Raw genomic sequence first — 19,169 nt, 5'->3', positions numbered from 1 at the left:
TGTGTGTAGAATAAGTGTTACTTAAACACAGTTTTATGAAAGAGTAAATGAAAGGGAAGACAATCAGCAATCTGTAAAGCAAAGATAGAAGCTATTAATACAGAAAAACCACAATATGAGCTGGAAGTGCTGGACTGGTGTGTCTGCAGCTCATGCTACACAGAAGCAGACACTGGCAATCTAAATGAGTCAACAAATGTGCCCAATGGAAGTATAATCCCAAAAGGCAAGATAAAAGCCTCGAAGCCTCGCTGGGCGGTGATGGCTCATGCCTTTAATCCCAGCACTCTGAAAGCAGGGGCAAGCAAACAAGCCTGGTCTACATAGTGAGTTTTGGGCAATACAGAGCAACACAGTGAGACCCTGTTTCAAAATTTTAAAAAGAAGAAAGAAAGGGACAGATATGGTAATAAGGACTCAAGAGTCATGAACATAGAGAAGAAACTAGGTCCCGTTGCTGGGGGTTCTCATGCTGCCACTGAGTAGCTAAGGTATTGTGGGAAAGATTAAGTTTTGTCGCAGGTGGAAGGTCCCGTTGCTGGGGGTTCTCATGCTGCCACTGAGTAGCTAAGGTATAATAGCCAAGTGATGGGGGCTGATGCACTAAGCACTTGACGCTGAAAGTTCCTTAATTCATGAGCCTGGCCGTTTGCAAACTCACGAACACCCCTTAAAGATGCTATGGCCCCTCGTGCTAGGCACCAGCCCCTGACTCTTCTAATTCCCTCCCATGGAGAAGTACCTGTCGGAGTTTGGTTTTTAAATCCACACCTGTAAGTGGGAGGAGATTGGCTAGATAATCTTTATGTCTCCAGTTCTGTTTGTGTGTTTGCTTTTGTTTTCTCATCGCTAACAGGGATACTGGAGCTACCAATAGTGTCTGTTCGGGGGCTGTGGTCAAGATTTTACGAAACTAAAACATCTCTGTTTGGGTCCGCCTTGCCTGTCTGGTGGATTCCTGCTTCTCCACAGCTGCAGCCCTACCCGTTACCCCAGCTCCTCAGCTCCTCAGCTGACCCTCACATTCGCCACCCCGCCCCCAATTGACTGTACTGGGGTAACAGCGACTCTGTTTTACTTTTCCTCTCCTTTGCTAGCCCCCCTCCTCTTCCGCCCTGTCTGTTCGGCCACCCCTCTAGTCTCCAGGCCCTTGCTTGGATACCCTCTACCCACCATTTGACTCTGCCTGGCGCTGGTATGGTGTGCCTGCCAGCGCCTGCCCGCAGTACCCGCCAATCCACACGCGGCTGAGCTTTTCGTCATTGGGTTTTGTACCGTCATTCACTTGGCCCCAGCCAATCAGCCCCAGAGGCCTGGAAACAGCGCTGGGGTAACAGCAAGGGTTAGCGCCATGAGCCTTGACCTCACAGTTGTGTACTGCGGCTGCACCGACACCGCTCCTTACCAGTAACTGGACGGCCGCAAACAGCACAGAGCCTAGGGACACGGGACATAAGTGCTGATGGCTATGAAGCACAGCTGGATTTAACAGTAGCGTTGTTAAGAACAGTTAGTTCCTTTCAACACATAGATCTCCAAAGCCATTAGGGTCTTGGGGCAGAGGCCTCCCCTACACAGCACAAGCACTACAAAAAAAGAAACTAGGAGTGACCTGTGTTACCACGGGAAATCACGGAACTTTCGTTCTACTGTTACAGTGTCTTTTTCTGCCAGTGAGAAAACGTGTGGCTTTAGGAGTCAGGAAGCCAAAATGATATCAAACATGACTCCCAGTGTAATTGAGGAAAACAAGCAACTAGCTAAACAAATACTCACAGCCAGAACCTAAGTACAAAACGGGAGTGATAGTAATTCCAGCAATCTGAAGGCTGAGACCAGATGATAAGTTTAAGGCCAGCTGGTACTGCATTTAAAAAAACAAAAACAAAAACCAAAAAAACCAAAAAACCCCATGATTTTGTGGGAACAGCCTTGCTATGTAACCTTGGCTGACCTGGAACTCACTATGTAGATGAAGATGACCTACAATTTTCAGCAATCTCCCTGCCTCCACCTGCCAAGACAAAGGGAGCGAGAGTAGGTGGGGAAAGTCAGAGGCAGGAAGCGCGGGATCAGCCCTGGAAGCCAGATTCTTTGAGTCACCCTCTGGCCCTGCCATGTGCCAGCCTGCAATTCAGAACAAGCTCTTCATACTGCTTCCCTCATCTCTTCCCCTGGGAAATAGAGGTAGCATTAGCTCCAAGATCTTGTGGGGGGCAGGGCGCTGCTGAGGATAGAACAGATTGGGTCCCAGTGAAGTACTTGAAACAGCCCAGAACACGTCAAATATTCATTACTGCTGATCATACTACTACGTCTATGAGATGTATGCTCTCAGAAATATGACAGCTCCATTCTTGCTCTTTGACCTACCTCCTAATTCTCAGAGACAGTAACAATCTCTGCTGCTTTCAATGTGATACTATTGGCCCACCTTCTGCTTCACCCCTGGGAGTCCTGTGCATGACAAGCTCTGCCAAGACCCAGCAGGATGACTTGACTTGGACGGTAAATTCCTGTCTTTCTAGGGCTTCCCAGGCTTCTGTGGAAACTGGGAAGGTGGGCTCAGCTCTTGTGGGCTCAGAGGGGCTTCCTCAACTACTGATATATATCGAAGTGGAAATAGACCCAATTTCTCCTAGAGCACTGTGCTGAGGCCAAGCTTACATCCATCTGTGGTGGAAGTTTTGGTTTCTTTAAGAATTGTGAGTTGTGAGCCAGGGTGGTGGCGCACACCTTTAATCCCAGCACTCGGGAGGCAGAGGCAGGCAAGTCTCTGTGAGTTCGAGGCCAGCCTGGTCTACAAAATGAGTCCAAGACAGCCAGGGATACACAGAGAGACCCTGTCTTGAAAAAATAAAATAAAGGAAAAGAAAAAATAAACTGAATTGGGAATATTGGTATGAGTTTGAGGCCAATCTGGGCTACAAAGAAAGTACCAAGTCAGCCAGACCTACATTGTAGGTTTATAAAAACAACGCAGGGCGCAGGCCTTTAATCCAGCACTCGGGAGGCAGAGGCAGGAGAACTGATGTGAGTTTGAGGCCAGCCTGGTCTACAAAGTGAGTTCCAGGAAAGCCAAGGCTACAAAGAGAAACCGTGTCTCGAAAAACAAAAAAACAAAAACAAAAACAAAAACAAAGCAGGGGAGGCATTTTGAAGAGCTGGCTTGAGGTAGGCTGCCCTCAGAACGTCTCTACTCTCTCTGTTATCCCAGACCCAAACCTTATTGTTGTCCCTAGTATTGCAATAGAACACCAGGAGCAGCTGCATCTCCCCCTGTCCATACCTCCTGTGGATCCAACAGACCATCAGAAGCCCTCCCCCTCATCGCTGTCTCCCATCCCCCAACTCAGGCAGACACCACAGCCACACCTGCCAGAAGTCCATGTAGGCTGCCAGCAGACCTTCTCCACTCTCTTCCCTCAGACCTTATCCTTGGAGTGACCCCTAGCACTGCAACAGATCACCCCACCCCCACCTCACCCCAGCCTCCCTTTCCCCTAGCCACCAACACCAACAAGCATTCCTGTGAACACACCAGCTGATCAGGCCAGTAAAACAGGCAACACACAGCCAAAACACTTTCTGAAAACCAATAACAGCCAGGGCAATAATCTTTCCACCAGAGCCATGCTATCCTAATATATTTTCCAACATAGCTGAAGCACAAGAAAAGGACCTTAAATCCAATTTTATGAAGATGATAAAGGTTCTTAAAGAGGAGATGCATAAATAAATTCCTCAAAGAACACCAGGAAAACACAAACAATTGGAGGAAATTAATAAATCCCACCAAGAAAGCAAAAAAAAAAAAATGTTGAATGAAATAAAATTGTTCAAAATCTGAAAATGGAAATAAAAACAATAAACACACACACACAGAGTGAGGCAATTTTGGAAATGAAAAATTTAGAAATGTGAGAACAGGAACTACAGAGGCAAGCATCACCAACAAAATGCAAGACATGGAAGACAGACTCCCAGGCATTTAAAGATAGGATAGAAGAAATGGATACATTAGTTAAAATGTCAAATAAAAAAAAGTTTAAGGCACAAAACATGCAGGAAACCTGAGACACTGTGAAAAGACCAAACCCAATGAATAATAGGAACAGAAGAAGATTCCTAGTTTAAAGGCCCAGAAAATATTTTTAACAAAATCCTAGAAGAAAACTTTCCTAACCTAAAGGAGATGCCTATAAAGGTACAAGATGCACATAGAACTCCCAAATAGATTGGACCAGAAAAGGAAATTCCCTTGCCACATAATAATTGAAACGATAAACATACAGAACAAAGAGAATATTAAACAATGGCAAAGGAAAAAGATCAAGTAACATATGAAGGAAGAGCTATTAGTATTACACCAGACTTCTCAACACAGACTCTAAAAGCCAGAAAGTTATGGATGGGTGGACTACAGACTGTAAGAGACTATAGATGCAAACCCAGACTACTATACCCAACAAAATATTCAATCACCATAGATGGAGAAAATAATATATTCCATGATAAACTCAAATTTAAACAATATCTATCTACAAATCCAGCCCTAGACAAGGTGTTAGAAGGGAAACTCCAATGCAAGGAGTTGAACTATACCCATCAAAACACAGGAAATAATCTCAGACCAGTAAAGGAGGCACATGCACTACCACCACCACCAACATAACAGGAATTAACAACCATTATTCATTGATATTTCTCAGTATCAATGGTCTTGATTCCCCCCAATAAAATGACACAGACTGGGCTGGAGAGATGGCTCAGAGGTTAACAGCGCTAACTGCTCTTCCAGAGGTCCTGAGTTCAATTCCCAGCAACCACATGGTGGCTCACAGATATCACAGATTAAGAGATCTGGTGCCCTCTTCTGGCCTGCAGGTGTACATACAGGCAGAACACTGTGTACATAATAAATAAATAAATCGTTTAAAAAAATGACACAGACTAACAGAATGGATGCAAAAATAGGATCCATCTGTCTGCTACATACAAGAAACACACCTCAGCAACAAGGATAGACATTACCTCAGGGTAAAGAGTTGGAAAAAGATATCCCAAGCAAATGGACCTAAAAGGCAAACTGCTGTAGACATTTTAATATATAACAAAATACAAGTTTACACTCCCACCAGCAATGGAGCTCCACATCCTCACCAGCATGAGCTGTCATTTGAGTTTTTTATCTTAGCCATTCTGACAAGTGTAAGATGGAATCTCAGAGTCGTTTTGATTTGCATTTCCCTGAGCTGTAGGAATCTTTGGTACAAATTTTAGGGTCACTTTATGTGCACTATCATATAACTTGTAAATACTGATACTTTGACATCTTCCTTTCCAATTTGTATCCCATTTACCTCTTTTAGTTGCCTTATTGTTCTAGCTACAACTTCAAGTACTATGTTGAAGAGATGTGGAGAGAGTGGGCAGTCTTGTCTTGTCCTTGATTTTAGTGGGATTCCTTTACATTTTTCTCCATTTAATTTGATGTTGGCTATAAGCTTGCTGTGTATTGCCTTTACTATGTTTAGATATATGCCTGGAATCCCCAATCTCTCCAGGACTTTCATCATGAAGGGGTGTTGGATTTTGTCAAAGGCTTTTTCAGCATCTAATGAGATGCTCATGTGGAGTTTTTTTCTTTCCTTTGTTTCTGTGGTGGGAGTGCAAACTTATACAGCCACTATGTGGTTTTTTGTTTATGGTAGTGTGGCTTTTTTTGTTTGGTTTGGTTTGGTTTGGTTGGTTGGTTATTTTGGCTTTTTGAGATGGAGTTTGTGTAGCCTTGCCTGTCCTGGACTCCCTTTGTAAACCTGGATGTCCTCAAATTCGCAGTGATATGCCTGCCTCTGCCTTCCCAAGTGCTGGGATTACAGGTGTGTGCCACCACTCCTGCCCAAGCCTAACAGCACCTGATATTCCCAGGAGGTCTCCCATCTCCATGTGGCCCTTGACACAGCTCCCTGCCAGCTCTCCCCTCCCCTAGCTTGTAGGATAATTAGGTATGGTGTTCCCACTTATAGGATAGGAGCATGCTGCCAAATGCAAATCAAGCATTCTTAAAGTGCCTAATTTCAACCAATCATGTACAATTATTCTGGAAGCACCCTGCCCCCCCCCCCCATCAATTCCCTAAGGACTAAATAACCTTTCTTCTCCTTGAATAAAGTTGAGCTATCTTGATGAAGTGGTTCCCGGAGTCTATTCCATCATGTTCATAGCCTTCTGATGGTATGGACTCCCAGAACCACTTCATCTGCTCCTCCTGCCCTCATGGGCTGGAGGCCAACAGCCCCCCAGAGAAGACAAGACCCACAATTTTGTGGTGACTATAAAAAGAAAGCAATGATTGTAGCTTGAAATGTTTGTGGATTTAAATTTTGAAAAGATGGATTGTAATAGAGTAAAATGTTAAATGATTGTGCAGTTGAAGGTCTTTTGATGGTTAACTGAACATCTCGACAATTGTTCAATAGAATATTTGAATGATAAGCCAACTGAATGTCTTAATGCTTGTGCAGATTAATGTCTTGGTGATAGAACTGAATATTCTGTCTGTGAGCATGAAGACATTAGTATTAGTGTAAATGACCTTTGGAAGTTGTCAGGAGCAGGAGATCTTGGCAATGGTGTAGTTAAAACTCTTACTGATGGAAGTGAACATATTAACAAAACTGAAGACCCTGATGGGATTTTCCCTTTCTCTCTCTCTTTCTCTTTCTTTCTTTCTTTCACTTACATCTTGACTGCAGTTTCTCCTCCCTCCTCTCCTCCCAGTCCCTTACCCCCACTCCCTTCCCCACCACCACCCCTCCTCCATTTCTCTTCAGAAAAGGGCAGACCTCCCAAGGACATCAGCCAGCCATGGCTGTAGGCACAAGGTTATTGAGTAATTCAAATTCTTATTTCTGCATCCCCCATATCTGGTTGCAAGCCTTGTTCTGTGAATCTCCTGTCTCAATGCTGTATAAACTCTGCTCCCCAATTGTCCCCCTGATGTGCCAATAAAGCAGCTTACAGCCAATCACTGAGCAGGGGAGAGACTAGGGCTGGACTTCCTGACAGCCAAGGGAGGAGGAGTTAGAAGAAAAGGGGATGAGGCCACAGGAGAGATAAAGAAGATTCAGTTGGAGTAAAGAAAGAACTAAAAAGCAAACAACTTAGGGATTTTGGCAAAGATGGAGTCAGGATAACATAGAGGAATAAGAACAGACTAAAACTGCTCAATATTTGTGTTTTAAATCTTTATAAACAAATATAAAAAAAGACTCAATTATTTGTGTGACAGCCAGGTTAAGAGAGAAGCTAAGAGAAACAAGCAGTTATATAATATATATTATATAATAGTAACCCTCAACACTTAGCATATCAAGTTGCAGTAAGACTAGGCACTTCCTCTCCTACTGAGGGTAGGTGAGGCAACCCAGTAGGAGGAAAGGGTCCCAAAGGCAGGAAACAGAGTCAGAGTCAGAGGCCACCCCTGTTCCCCCTGTTAGGAGTCCCAAAAGAAGGCCAAGCTACGTGATTGTAGCGTATGTGCAAGATTCCTAGGTCAGTCCCATGTGGACTCCCTAGTTGGCAGTTCAGACTCTGTGAGGCCCTGTGTGCTCAGGTTAGCTGATTCTGTGTGTCTTCTTGTGGTGTCCTTGACCTCTCTGGCTTCACATTTTAATTCTTTTATTTATTTATTTTTAAGTTTACATGCATTGTTGTTTTGACTGTGCTTAGGTGTTAGATCCTCTAGAACTGGAGTTAGAGACAGGTGTGAGCTGCCATGTGGGTACTGAGAATTGACCCCAGGTCCTTTTGAACAGCAGCCAGTGCTCTTAACCACTGAGCCATCTCTCCAGCTCTTGACATTTTAATTCTTATCATCTATGGCTCAAACACAAGGGCATCCACTTTTGTAAAATAAATAAACACTCTGCTGCTTAAATCACATATGGACCCTAACTGATAGTGGGAGACTTTGATATTCCACTCTCACCAGTGGAGAGGTCATCCAGACAGAAACTAAACAGAGACTCATTGGAGCTAATGCACATTCGGACTCAAATGGACCTAACATATTTACAAAACATTTTACCTCTAATATATCTACAGAGCCAACACTGACAAGGATTGAAGGTAGTCCGCAGACAACCAGCATCTGTCCTCTTGAGGCCCCCAAATCAAATGTAGCATTTCCATGCATACCATGAAAGCAGGAATAGGGCTAGAGTCTTGGGAAAACAGCTTTCTCTTTCCACTGCTGCAGATGAAAGAGGATGAACTGTATAGGCCAGATTCTGACGTTCCCTGGATACCTTCTTTGGGAATGAGGGAGCCAAAACCTTTTTTAAAATCATTTCATTTTATGTGTCTGGGCATTTTACCTGTGCATACGTCTAAACACCATATATATACCTAATGCTCTTACCCACTGAACCATCTCTCTAAGTCTGCCCTAAAGCATGACTGTCTTTGCCTCCACCTGGACTCTTGCTCAGAAGGAGAATGTGTTTCTAACTAATTTGTACACATGCTTACAAGGATTCATGGGGGCCCTGAATCCTGCACATGTCCCAGGAAGCTTGTAGTCCCAGATGGTAAAGAAAGGGGACTACCCTCTTCCTACACCTGCTGGCTCTGCTCCTAGGGAAGCCTGGCTCCTCTTTATTGTTTTTAAATTTTATCTGTATTATCTATATTATCTGTATATCTGGCTAGCGATCAATCAAGACACAGACACGTGCTATATTTTAAAATAGCCTTAGTTAACCTGGGGCAGGGCAGATATCAATCCTCTACACTACCTCCCATAGTGGGGGCATGCATGGGATCCCTGCCTCACTCCCATGCCATCTGCTTCCTATAACTTCTATCAAGCTACCTTCCATCCATAACACCAAATACTTGTTAATATTCTTTATCTGGGCCGGATTCTCCATTCACGCCGCCAGCCATGTGCTTCTCCTCCAGCTACCCCATGGCGGCCTTCTCCTCTTCACTTCAGGTCTCCTCCGGCTGACAGTCTTTCTTCTTTCCAGAATTTCTCTCTCTCCTAGCACCATTATCTCTTGCCCTGCCAAGGTGGGATGGCTTTTTATTAAACAAAGGTGGGTCAGACAGCAAGCTGTAATTAACATCAAAATACACCAGACCATCCCCCAACACCTCTTCCTCCCACTCCTAGCTAAAAGTCACCCTTGAATCTTTCAAACAAATGTCCCTTTCAACAAGAGTAGTGTGTTAGGGTTTCTATTGCTGTAAAGAAACACATGAGCACAACCGCTCTTATTTAAAAAATGAGTTGGGGCTAACTTATAGGTTTAGAGGTTTAGTCCATTGTCCTCACGAAGGGAGCAGGCAGGCAGACGTAGTTCTAGAGAAAGAGCTAATAGTTCTATATCCAGATTAGCAGGCATTGGAAAGAGAGCGTGACACTAGGCCTGGACTGAGCATTAGAAATCTCAAACTTTACCCCCAGTGACACACTTCCTCCAACAAGGCCACACCTCCTAATAGTGTCACTTCCTGGGACCCTATAGAGGCCATTTTCATTCAAACCACTACAAGTTGTTAGTGGAGTCTTTCACTATTGCTCTCTCATCTGAAATCCATGCCCATCAACCTGGACCTGCTCAAAAGCCCCCTCACAGCCACTACACTGGAATGAGGAGCTTAGTAGTGTCTCACCCTAAGAAACAACCTCCCAGAGACATGAAGCTTTAACTACTGGTGCTCTGTGCTCCAAAGCATGGCACTGCAAGCCTTGCTCACTGGCCTCTGTACAATCCATGGGTGGGGGAGGTGAAGGAGACCTCTCTTCCCACCTGAACCACATCCAAGGTGTTCTGGAACAAAGCAACAAACACTGTGAGTACACCTCTCGTCTCACTGTCACAGTCAAAGAGGCAAGACATATAGATGCGTCATAGCCCTACACAAGCTGTCTCCGAGACTGTCCTCTGCCCGGCGCGTGCACATTGTGGCACACATGCCCACACTTGGATGCAAAAGAAACTTTAGAAAGGAAAGACAATGTACAATACTAGTGTGCTGTGAGGGCAGCACTATGGTGAGATACATTCATGACTCAGACCACACAGCAATGATTTAGCAAATGTTTATAGAACTTCTCAGGAGCCAAAAGTAACAGAAAAGACAGAACAAGGGAAGATACTAGTAATGTTACACACAAGCTTCCTCAGGGTGCAGCAACTCCAAGGTCCAGAAGCCCAGATACTCCATGAATGTAAGAGGAAGTCCTGGGGCTGGAGAGATGGCTCAGTGTACTGCTCTTTCAGAGGACCAGGATTTGGACCCCATCACCCACATGATTGCTCACTACCATCTTTTGTTCCAGAGGACCAACACCTTCTTCTGGCCTTCTTGGGCACATACATGCATACAGGCAAGACACCCTGACATATAAAATAAATAAACCTAAATTTTTGAGAAATTTATTTTTATTTTCTGTGTATTAATGTTTTGGCTGCATATAAGCACCACCATGTGCATGCCTGGTGGCCCAGGAGGACAAAAGAGGGTGGAAGTGGATAAATGGCCAGGCCCCCAGCCAACAGAAAAAAAAAAACCCAAGATCAGGCCACAAAATCCCTCCAATCCCAGAGCACCATGGGCAGCTCTCCCCCCTACTCCTTTCCAAGAAACAAAAACAAACAAAAAATAAACCTCTTGTGTGAGGCTTGTTGTTCGGTGTGACTTTCCAGTATTCCTTGGCTCCCAACTGCCAGGATACCTTTCCTTCTAACCTGTAACACTCACAGGCCAGTTCCCTGGAAACTCAAGTTACAGGCAGTTGTAAGCTGAAATATCAGTCTATGCTCTTAACCACTGAGCCATCACTCCAGACCCTATTATTTACTTTTTGAGATAGGATCTAAGAACACAGGCTGGCCTTAAACTCAGTATGTACTCAAGGCCAGCCTTGAGCTCCTGACCCTTCAACTTTACTTTTTACTTTTATTTTTGTTTTCTCTGAGACAGGGTTTCTCTGTGTAACAGCCCTGGCTGTCCTGGGCTCTCTTTGTAGACCAGGCTGGCCTCCAACTCACAGAGATCCCACCTGCCTCTGCCTCCCGAGTGCTGGGATTAAAGGCGTGTGCCATCCCTGGCTCCAACTTTACATTTTGTGGGTTGACATTACAGGCCTGCAACACCATGCCCACTTTCTGCTTAGTACTAATTATCCCAGAGAGATAGACACAGCTTCGAGGCTGTTATTTCAGGAAACAAGTTAAAATAAAATAAATAATAATGAAAAGGATATCAACTGGGGATTATAAATCATCATGCTGTAAGAACAGAGGAAAATGAACTAACTGGTTTCTGTAGGCATGGAAAATCTCAATGATTTATTGCTGCACAGGGGGATCACAACCAGTATAAACTAGCTTTTTTTTTTTTTTTTAGGTTTTTCGAGACAGGGTTTCTCTGTGTAGCCTTAGCTGTCCTGGACCCACTTTGTAGACCAGGCTGGCTTCGAACTCACAGTGATCCGCCTGCCTCTGCCTCCCGAGTGCTGGGATTATAGGCATGGGCCACCACGCCCGGCTAAACTTTTTTTTTTTTTGGTTTTTTTTTTCGAGACAGGGTCTCTCTGTGCAGCCTTGGCCATTCTGGACTCACTTTGTAGAGCAGGCTGGCCTTGAACTCACAGCGATCCGCCTGCCTCTGCCTCCCAAGTGCTGGGATTAAAGGCGTGTGCCACCACGTCTGGCAGCATTTTGTTGTTTTAAAGCTTATGAATACTATATTGGTGATTCCCAAGCAAAAACAGAAGCTAGAAAGAACAGTCTTGCTTAAAATATCCTTGTCAGGCAAATTGTTCAATGATTCGCTCTAAAAATATGCATGCTGGAAGAAAACGTGATAATTTCCACTAGACGCCCACATGAACTAGCATGTTGTGGAAGTTTTGGGTTATATAAACATGTTTTTATTCTAATCCCAGGTGTGGGATATGGGGGGCAGCTCCAGTCTGTCCACAGCTAAGAACTGCTCCTGAGAGGGCACGTGGTGATGTTTGTCAGCGGGGAGAGAGACCGGGGGCTCCGAGAAAGAAGAGGGCTGCTGGTGCTTCCCCCATGCTGCTCCTGGTTGCTGCTGATGCAGTAGGACGAGAACTTGGAGACGTCCTGAAAGGAGGACTGGACTCGCCCCAAAGAACCCAAGGACCCTGGACAGCAGGAAGCAGCTCAGGAAAACCACGCCCCCCTCTCCCCGCTCACCTTCTTTCTATCCTACCTGGTGGTGGGGTGTTGGAAGGGATTGGGGTGGAGAAGGGAGAAAGGGATTTAAGGAGCCCAAAATAAAAAAATAGATTTAAAAAGTATCCTACAATTGGCACCCCATGTTGGTTGCCACCTATAGCACTTTTTTAAAAACTCTACTTTATTTGGAGTGTTTAGGCCTCAACTTCTCTTCTAACCTCCCACCCCTATGTAGGGGAGAGGAGATTAATGGGGAGAAGGGGCCCCTTTACTTCTCCCAGCTGTTTGGGGTCAAAGGGTCTTTGGGGCTATACTAATCTCTGCCACAGCAGACACAGCCAGCCAGCAGTCTCCTAAAGGCCGCTGCGCCTCGAAGCGTTTCTCTGCTTAGGGGTCTGTCTGCTCCAAACCACCACACCGTCCGTCCATCTCTGGTCTCTTCCTACTGCTACAGGCCAGAGGCCAACAGTACACTCTCTCTGGGCTCTCCTTTATATCCCCACAGCCTTAGACCACGCCCAAAACCTACTCTCCCGCAGGAGATGATTAACAACTTTGGGCAAACTGAAGCTCAAACTGAAGTCCCATACCTGGGATTAAAACAAAAACATATTTACATAACACAACTGAGCTTACAAAGAAACCAAAACTCCCATTACAGTAGCAACCACTGTCTTGGGCTTTAATATAAGAAAGGAATGTAAATATGATTCTGCAAAACCTCATAGGTAAATATTTAACCCTGTATTTTTTGTGTAATAGTTGAAGGTGAAGGGTTAGGGATGTAGCTTAGTTAGTAGAGTGCTTGCCTAACATGCATGAAACTCGGGGTTCAATCCCCTGCCCAGCGTAATCCCAGCACTTCAGAGGTAGATGAAGAAGAACCAGATATTCAAGACCATCTTCAGCTCTATAGTGACTTCCAGCCAGACTTGGATACTTGATATCTTGTCTCAAAAAAAAAATTGAAAAACAAAACTCTGGTCCTGTAACTGGCCACTGCTCAAACTGGTTCACCCAAATGTGAAGCATTGCACAGCAGTGAGAGGGAGAATTATTGGTAAAGCAGCAACTCAGTGGTCTCTTGAAGGCATCAGACTAAATAAAAACAAGGCTACTGTTGAAGGTTGCAGGCTATGTGGGCAACTGTCTTCAAGACTCTGAACAGGAAGCAGTGTCTGCATTAGGTACCGTAGATTGCCAAGAGGCAGAGAGTCTATAGAAATCCAACGGGAAAAACCTTTGTCATGGTTGGGGTAGTAATAAAGACTCATGTGGTAAGTAGGCCAGCACAAGCACTTAAACACTTAGTGGGCCCAGCACAAGCACAGTGCTTTGTTTTTCATTGCTGTGGATGGAACCCAAGATACTATTAATACTAGGCCAGTGCTCTAACACTGGCTATATCCCCCAGCCCTTCTTATAGAGCCTGAAGCCACACTGAGGTAAGCCAAGGAGCCCAGAATGGGGCCAGTGCCAGAAGGAGCCACAGTCTCTAAGATGCCTCTGAGCAACTTCCGGGGAATCTGTGGCTTATACATGCAGTCACAGCTACTTGAGTGGCTGGGCCATGATGAACACAAATAAATTACCGTTAGTGAGTCATGGGCAGGACCACACCCAAAAACAAGGGTGGGGAGGGGAGTGTTTGGTTTTTTGCTTTTTTGTTTGTTTGTGTTTGGTTTCAGGCATCCCTGGATCCCTCCTGCTGCTGGGCACAGCTGGCACACTCTGTCCTCTACCCTGAATTCCCTAGCCCAAGGGTGGGGCTTTCCCTCTCCCAGAGGCCCTTCACCCAGATATTTTTGTTCCCTCCTCTCTCTCTTCTCTGGCTCACTCTCTTCCTTCTTTCATTTCCTCTCCCCTCTTCTCGCTCTGCGCATGCGCATGCGTTTCTCTCTTTCTGCCTTGTTAGGCTACTGCTCCAGTCGGCCTACCCGCCACAAGGGGGGTGACCCTAGTCAGGGCTATATAAAAGGACAAACCCTGCTTCTCTCTCTCTCTCTCTCTCCCCCTTACTCTTCCTCTCACCCCCTATTTCTCTACCTCAGTCTCTCTCTGGGGTACCCCTCCCTCCTTTCCTTCTCCCCCTCTATGCTCACTTAATAAACCTCATATATTCTAATATCTGGTATCTTATTACCTTATATCTTCATCATAAAACTCCTCCCCGCTGCATGGCCAATTCCAATAACCCTGCATTTATATAGTTTCGTCTTGCCATTAGCTCATTGTTAGTCAATCTGTTTAGTTGGTTGCTCGGGTTTTGTTTTGTTTTGTTTTTCAGAGATCAGACTGCCTCTGCCTCTGGAGTGCTGGGATTAAAGGTGTGTGCTACCACCGGCTTGTTTTGTTGTTTTTAGCAGGGCATATAAACAGCATTCCTGAAAGCATCCCATGTGCAGTCTCCAACACACACACACACACACACACACACACACACACACACACACACGAAGGTGGAATACACTGAGGCCTCAGAAGTGCAGAAAATCACATCTGTCACATCTGACTACTCAAACTTCAAACCATTAAAAACAACAACAAAAACTCCTGATGGGGGGAGAGAGGTGGCCTGCACAAACAATGGAGGCAGAATTAATTGGGCAGAAAAGACATTTGTCACGAGAGAAGGGCGGGGCTTCCTTGGTAGCTGTGATTTCTCATTGGCGGAACTAGTCAGCCTCAGAGAAGGGCCGAGAAATTTCTACAGAGCTGAGCCATTGAGGCGGGTCAGTATTATTTGACAATGCCTTCAGAGTCGCAGGCCTTAGGCTTATCCCTTTTGCGGGTGTTAATTCCTTCCCAAGTGAAAATACTGAGGGGAGACATCTGTCGATGGCCAAGGCACAAGAAACCTTGTAATTGTGGTCGGCCAATTCTCTTTCCCCACAAAACTCATTCTGAGAGACAATCAGGTCCTGAAGGGCCCAGAAAATTGTGTTGGCCAGGGAGTTGTAGGAAGGAGGCTGGCCACGTACCCGTTCCCAGTAACCATGAAATTCCATCACAGTGTCTCTGGGCACGATCCAAAATTGGACTCAGCGCTCTCTTGCGCCACCTCCTGGAAATCTCGTATCCACTGGCCCTGTCCTTCCCACCGTGTCCTGTTCTCCAAGTGTTCCTGAGCGTGAGTGGGAGAATTGACAAACACGAACTACTCTCTCGGGGAGGAGTCGGTCTTAAGTACTAGAGGCTGCTGTCAGAAGTGTTACATTCTTCTGGAGGCAAGGTAGGAGTTTGGGGAGGGGTTAACGAAGGCTCAGCAGAAAGGGAATCCTGTTCTGCCCCAGGACCAATTGTAGTCGTATTTGGGGTTCATTCAGCTGCGGCCTTTGAGTTCGTAGTGTTCCGGTGTAGACAAGACAAGGAAGTCCTGTAGAGAAAGCTGGTGACGTTCTACAGGGTCTCACCCACCAGAGTCTCCAGAAGCTGTTCCTGTTGTGTCACTGCCCACAGGTAGGAACCTAGGGACTTTGGGGGACAGTGTGGCCACTCTTGGCACCCACCCTCAGAGCTTCTACAGCTGTCTCCTGTCAAGGACTCTGCTTTTGTTCTACTGAGTGCATTCAACTTGGCCTGGGGTTTACCTGTGGTGGGCGGGCTAATGTTCTGCCCCTTGGGCCCCTCTTTTCTGCGGCAGCTGGGCCTGGGTATCCTTTCTGGTCTGGGTGTTGTGGAGAAAGGACACACACTGGCCATCTTTGGTGGAACCAGGAAGGGACCACTGAGGGCACTGGCCTAAATTACTCTGTCTTTGGTGTCCTTGGCAGGTACTATGACTCAAACTGATGTCCTCTGCCTTCACCTACCAGTCTTGGGATCCTGGCTGGTCCCTTCCTGCCACCCAGCTTAGTCTCCCTGCCTCCTGTTCAGGCCCTGGCTGCCTGGCATGTGCCTGGGCATCTGTTCCTCCACTGATGTCTATAACCCTCCCCCACAGCTAACTGCTGCCTTTGTGAGCTACTCCCAACATCACCTGCTGCTTGTCCCCTCTGTTCCACTCCCTGGCCTGGGCCAGCCCTCTAGACGACTAAGGAACTAGTGGATAGTCCCTGGTAGTATAGAAGTGCTCCCACTACTGAGGGGAGTTCTACTAAAGGCATTGCCCCCTTTTCCTTATGGGGTGGATGAGGGTTTGGGCAGAAGGCCTTTGCTGTAAGGCTGACTGAAGGGAGGAGAAGTGGTCACCTGAGCCTTCCCCCTGCCCTGCCCCCCCTGCCCTGAGTGCAGCCTGAACTTCAATAGTCTCTGGTCCCTGCTTCCAACTGGAGCCAACGAGCCCATTCCCCTTCTTGGTCTCGCTGGGTGGGAGGTCAGGCTGTGGATGACAAATGGCTGTGTGGCCTGGGCCTCTTAGCTTCTGGTACCTGTTGGCCAACAGAGCCAGGCCATGGAGTCTGCTGTGCTTGCTGCACATCTCCACCCCACTGCAGATTCTAGGCCATGTGGCCTGGCTGAGACACCCACATGCAAAGGCAGCTGAGGTGCCCACAACTGTGCACCCAGCCTGCCTCCTCCTGGTAGCCTGTGGTACCTCCTATAGTTCCCGTGTGACTGGGTCTCCAGAGTGGTAGGCACGGAGCTGGAGAGATGGCTCAGTGGCTAAGAGCACTTGCTCCACCGGGCATGGTGGTGCCCGCCTGTGATCCCAGCACTCGGGAGGCAGAGGCAGGTGGATCGCTGTGAGTTCGAGGCCATCCTGGTCTACAGAGTGAGTACCAGGACAGCCAGGGCTACACAGAGAGACCCTGTCTCGAAACAAAAAACAAAACAAAACAACAACAAAAAGAGCATTTGCTCCTCTTCCACAAGGCTCAGAATTGGTCAATTCCTGGCATCCATATTATGGTGGCTCAACAGCCGTGTGTAACCCAGGCGCGGGTGATCCGGTGCCCTCTTCTGGCTTCTGTAGGCACGAGTGTGGCGCACAGACAAGTACACAGGCACTTACACACACACAAAACAGTTCGTTCTTTTTTTTTTTTTTAAGGACACATTAAAGATGGTAGGCAAACTTGTGGGTGTCATGCATCTGGCTCCCGGCCAGTTTAGGGCACCCACCTCCTTTCCTTTTGCCTCCCTGGCCAGGTTACCTTCCAGTTCATCCCCTGGAGCCTCTAAGCAGGCAGGTGTCCTCAGAGGCCTGTCCCCAATCTCCAGCCAGGCATCTTCTGCCCTCTCTACAGCCCCGGGCGTCTCAGCCCCCTGTGTACAGTGGAGAGGCAAGGAGGCGGGACCCCAGCTTAGCCCATCTCAGCCTGGGCTGAGTGGCTCCGGAGTAACTTTGCCAGGCCTGGGCTGGAGAGGAGGATGTGAGGGTGAGGCCCGTGGAGGCAGAACTGGTGCCAGGATGGGCTAAGAGGCTGCTCTGGGTGACTTGGGGCCAGGCGCTGTCCCAGAGTGCACAGTCCCAGTTATGTAGAGGGGGAAGCTGTCCCCTCCCCTTCTGTTAGGACTTGCCCTTGCTGCCTGTTGTCCCCTGTTCAGGTGAGCAGCTCCTGGAGCCTTCCAGAGGGCTAGGCAGCCTCCTCCTCTCTACTCTGGCTGTTGAACAATAACAATGGGCCAAGGGAGGGCCTTTATCTAGTTGTGTCTATCTGTCCCTTGGGCAGTGTCTTCTGTGAACTTCCGTCCTCCTAGGAAGAATGCTAGTGCTAGGTGTGCAAAGACTGGATCCAGAATAAAAAGAAAACACAAGGGGCTGGAGAGATAGATGGCTCAGAGGTTAAATGCACTGACATCCTCCAGAGGTCCTGAGTTCAATTCCCAGCAACCACATGTGGCTCACAGACATCTACAATGTGATCTGGTGCCCTCTTCTGGTGTACAGGTATATGTGTAGGCAGAGCACTTTATTTTATTTTATTTGGTTTTTGAAACAGGGTTTCTCTGTGTAACAGCCCTGGCTGTCCTGGACTTATTTGTATGTAGACCAGGCTGGCCTCGAACTCACAGCGATCCTCCTGCCTCTGCCTCCCCAGTGCTGGGATTAAAAGCATGCTCTTATTATTTTAATTTTTATGTGCTTAAAGTGTTTGCCACATACATGCCTGGTGCCTGTGGAGGCCAGAAAAAGCCATCAGATTTTCTGGAACTGGACTTACAGATGGTTATGAGCAACCATGTAGGTGTTGTGACCTGAACCCAGGTCCTCTGGAAGAGCAGTCAATACTCTTAACCCCTAAGCCATCTCTTCAGTGCCCAGGGACTTTCTATTTGGTCCTTGGCCATGGATGAACCTGGGAACCCTTGAGGAATGAATGAAAATCGGGGAAGTCTGACATAGTAAGGTCAGTCTTCCTTTTCTTGTTTTTGGGTTGTTGGGTTTTTTGGGGTTTTTTTTTTTTTTTTTTTTTTTTTTTTTGGTTTTTTTGCTGTTGTTTTGTTTTTGTTTGTTTTTTTCAAGACAGAGTTTCTCTGTGTAGCCTTGGCTGTCCTGGACTCACTTTATAGACCAGGCTGGCCTCGAACTCACAGAGATCCGCCTGCCTCTGCCTCCTGAGTGCTGGGATTAAAGGCATGTGCCACCACCCTCCAGCTAGCAGAGCAATTTATACATAATAAAAACAAATGAATAAGTCTTTTTTTTAAAAGAAAAGGGGATGATCCACTCCCATTTTTGTCCTTTCTTAGGTATCCCATTATCAGTTCTTCGGTTCTTTTTTTTTTTTTTTTCAGAAGAGATTCTGGCAACTGGGGATGTGGCTCAATGTGTACAGTAGGACTTGCCTAGCAGGCACAAAGCCCTGGGTTCCATAGCTAGCACTTAATATTCTGGGTAGTATGGTGCACATCTGTAATCCCAGTACTTGAAAGTTGAAGTAGAAAGATCAAGAGTTCTAGGTCATTCTTGGCCATACAAGGCCAGCACCCCCCCCCCCCTTTCACTGATGGACAGGGTACATATGCTGTTGTGGGAAGGGGAATTTGTTTAATGGTGTC

Source organism: Acomys minous, assembly GCF_964271855.1.
Source record: "Acomys minous genome assembly, chromosome: 7".
Classification (NCBI taxonomy): domain Eukaryota; kingdom Metazoa; phylum Chordata; class Mammalia; order Rodentia; family Muridae; genus Acomys; species Acomys minous.
This window is presented reverse-complemented; position numbering follows the sequence as displayed.